The sequence below is a fragment of the Cornus florida genome, unplaced genomic scaffold (genome assembly GCF_030987335.1).
Source record: "Cornus florida cultivar Cherokee Brave unplaced genomic scaffold, ASM3098733v1 CherokeeBrave_3.0.0_Hap2_Chr04, whole genome shotgun sequence".
In the NCBI taxonomy this organism is placed as follows: domain Eukaryota; kingdom Viridiplantae; phylum Streptophyta; class Magnoliopsida; order Cornales; family Cornaceae; genus Cornus; species Cornus florida.
Genome location: NW_026775574.1, coordinates 62,748,878 through 62,752,992, shown reverse-complemented (window position 1 = coordinate 62,752,992; position 4,115 = coordinate 62,748,878). Strand labels below are relative to the sequence as shown.

General features: G+C 39.9%; 1 pseudogene; it reads right to left on the bottom strand.

Moving 5' to 3' along the window:
* Window positions 1–461: 461 nt before the first annotated feature.
* On the bottom strand, window positions 462–558 carry LOC132305646 (small nucleolar RNA R71; annotated as a pseudogene).
* Window positions 559–4,115: the final 3,557 nt, after the last annotated feature.

Below are 4,115 nucleotides of genomic sequence, written 5' to 3'. Positions count from 1 at the left end.
ATTCTCACTGGCCGAGTTAACAGCCCACCTTTCACCACTTGTTCCACCAGTTCCACCACTTGTTCCACCAGCACAACCGGTTGTCCCACCTGCTCCTAGAACTTTGAATGACTATTTTGCCTCCATCACAGCCAATCCACCCAATTGTATTGTTCTTCCTCCAGTCAGACCTCAATTTGAGATTAGAGCCCATATCATCAATATGTTGCCTAAATTTCATGGATTTGAAAGTGAACAACCTTATGTCCATTTAGGGAAGTTCCTAACCATTTGCAGTACTTTCAAAAATCATCATTTAGATGATGAAGGTGTCAAATTGCGTCTGTTTCCCCTATCCTTAGATGATAAAGCTTCCTCATGGTTCAACTCTCTTCCTCCAAACTCTATTAGATCATGGGATAAACTTGTTAAAAAATTCATGAACAAATTTTATCCAATGCAAAAAACAGAGTTAATGAGAGATGCCATAAGCAATTTTAAAGGGAAAAATGAAGAACAATTCCATCAAACTTGGGAGCGTTTTAATGATTTGCTTCTCAAATGCCCACATCATGGCTTTGAGAAACCACAATTAGTTCATTCTTTCTATAAAGGGCTTTCTCCTACTAACCGAACCATGATTGAGTCAGTGCACCAAGGAAAGTTCAAATCCCAAACTCCTGAAGAAGCTTATGCTTTCTTAGAAGAACTTGCTGAGAATGCCCAAAGTTGGAATTGGAACCCTTGTGATAACGAATTCTCTAGGAATGATCCCACCAAAAGAACTTCTAATCCTTTTGAGATCAAACCCGAACCTGAATTCAAATCAGTGATGCAAAGTCTAGCGAAAAGAGTCAAAGATTTGAATAAAAATTTTGATGCCTTTGCTCTCATGTCAACAACTGCAAAATGCAATGTATGTTCAAGTTCATCTCATCCCACTGAGGCTTGTCCGATCTACTGTACATCTGAACCTCAGATGCACAAGTTTGTGCCTTTAATACCTATAGGAAATCGACGGCTAATTCCTTTAGTCAGACGTATCATCCCGATTCAAGAAACCATCCAAATTTTTTGTGGTGACAAAATTTGCCTCCACAAAACTTAGGTGGTTCTCCAGGTTTCCAAGGTAATCCCAGTAGGCCCGCACAACCTCAAGGTTCTCTTGTCCCTCCAGGATATTTTCCTAGAAACAATCAGTTCAATCAAAATAGAGAACTTGCAATTGATTTAGTGAGCAATTATGTTGTTCCTGTCCCACAGTACCACCGTGCTACCAATTATGAGGACACTATGAAAATGCTTGCCCTTAATCTTGATCAATCTAACAAGCAATCAAATCAGAGAATTCAAAAGTTAGAGAGTCACTTTGACCTCTTAACTCAGAGTTAACTCCAATTTCAACAAACTATCCAAAGTCAGTTGACTCAACTCACTTCTGCACTGTCTAAAAGACAAAAGGGTACTTTCCCTAGCCAACCTGAAATTAATCCAAGAGACAAAGAAGTGAATCACATTGGAATTTCTCCTCCCACTGACCAATCAAATAATCAAGTGAACTCCATCTTAACCCTTCGGTCAGGGAAGAAAGTCAATAATCAAGTTGAGCTACCCACCCAAGCTACAAGTGTACCATCCTAGTCTAATGCATCAGACCCACCCAACACCTAAGAGGACCAAGGTTCCAAATCTAATCCAATCCATCTTCAATCTTATGTTCCCCCCGCCCCACTTCCTTCTCAACTAGTCAACAATAAGAAGGATTCACAATACAGTGAGATCTTAAATATTTTTCAAAATCTTCAGATCAATATTCCATTTCTCACTACTATTAAACAAGTTCCTTCTTATGCAAAGTTCATCAAAGATTTAGTCAAAAGGAAAACTAACATCCCAAAAGAAGCTTTCATAGCCCAAAATTGTTCTTCCTTCCTACAAAATCAAGCCGTGGTTAAGCATAAAGACCCTGGGAGTCCAACTGTCATTTGTAGGATTGGAGAAAAGTTTGCTGACCATGCTTTGTTAGATCTCAGTGCTAGTGTGAATTTGTTACCATATTCAGTGTATTTGGAGTTAGGCTTGAATAATTTGAAGAAAACTGATGTTAGGATCCAATTAGCTGATCGTTCTTACTCTTGTTCTTCAGCATTATCATGACACTAACTTGGTTCTTAACTGAGAAAAGTGTCATTTCATGGTTAAAAAAGGAATTGTTCTCGGTCATAATATCTCTGTTGTAGGAATTGAGGTAGATCAATCCAAAGTTGACCTTTTATCGAGTTTACCCATTCCCAAAACTGTTCGGGATATTAGAGTTTTCCTAGGTCATGCTAGTTTTTACCATCGTTTCACTAAAGATTTCAGCAAGATAGCAAGACCTCTTACCCATCTGTTAATGAAGGATATACCCTTTGAGTTTACCGATGCCTGCCACTCTGCTTTTGAACAATTAAAGTCAGCTCCCACTAGCACCCATCATCCGTTCGCCAGATTGGAACTTACCTTTTGAAATCGTGTGTGATGTGTCGGATTATGCAGTAGGAGTTGTCTTAGGTCAAAAGGTTGAGAAAGCACGACATGTCATCTATTATGCTAGCAAAACCCTGAATGATGCCCAAACCAACTACTCCACCATGGAGAGAGAGTTGTTAGCCGTCGTGTTTTCTTTTGACAAATTTTGCTCCTATTTGATCGGTTCCAAGGTCATTATCTATACCGATCATGCTGCATTAAGACATCTTTTGTCCAAAGCAGATGCCAAACCTCGGTTGATCCGTTGGATCCTACTTCTTCAAGAGTTTGACCTTGAGATTCGTGATAAGAAAGGCTCCGATAATGTGGTGACAGATCATTTGTCCCGTCTTATTGTTGAGTCCATTACTGAATCCATTCCAATCTCAAATGCTTTTCTGGATGAACAATTATTTGCAATAACTCATGCCCCGTTGTATACTGATATTGTCAATTACATTGTGACAGGTCAAATTCCTTCCACTTGGTCCAAACAGGAGAGAGATAAATTCCTAGCTAAAGTTAAGGAATATTTTTAGGACGACTCCTACTTGTTCAAATATTGTCCTGATCAAATCATCCGTAGGTGTGTCCCTGAGATAAACCAGGAGTCTGTCATTTCCTTCTGTCATGATCAGGCCTGTGGTGGCCACCCTTTTCAAGGATACCCACACCTACTGTCTGGCTTGTCATAGATGCCAATTATTAGGTAAGATTACCAAGGGTAATGAATGGCCCCAACAACCCGTTCTAGTTGTTGAAATTTTTTATGTTTGGGGTATTGATTTCATGGGATCCTTTCCTTCCTCATATGGATGTCTTTACATCCTTCTGGCTGTTGATTATGTATCCAAATGGGTAGAAGCCTTAGCCACCAAGACAGCCGACCATCGAGTTGTGATGCGTTTCTTTAAAGACTTAATTTTACCTAGGTTTGGTACACCTCGAACCATTATAAGTGATAATGGTTCACATTTTTGCAATAAAGTCTTTGGAAGTTTATTGTCCAAATATGGTATCTCTCACAAAGTGGCCCTATCATATCACCCACAAACCAATGGTTAGGCTGAGGTATCTAATAGGGAAATCAAGCAAATACTGGAAAAAACAGTTAATCCTACACGGAAAGACTGTACCCTCCGGCTTCAGGATGCTTTGTGGGCATACCAAACTGCTTACAAGACCCCTATAGGAATGTCCCTATACCGTTTGGTTTATGGCAAAGCCTGTTATTTGCCTGTAGAGCTGGAACACCGTGCTTATTGGGCCATTAAGGCCATGAATTTCGACTCTGATAAAGCCGGTAAACGTAGGAAACTCCAGCTTGATGAGTTGGAAGAAATTTGAAATGATGCCTATAAGAGTTCCAAAATATATAAAGTCAAAACAAAGTTGGAACATAACAAGCACATTCTTCGAAAGGATTTCTCCCCAGGATAAAAAGTTCTTTTGTCTAACTCCCGTCTTCAATTGTTTCCCGGGAAGTTAAGCTCACGTTGGTCCGGCCCATACTTTGTCAAACATGTGGCAAGTCACGGTGCAATTGAGGTACAAGACCCCACGACTGGGGAATTGTTTAAAGTTAATGCTCATCGCTTAAAGCCTTTCCTTGAGCTCGAGTCTCA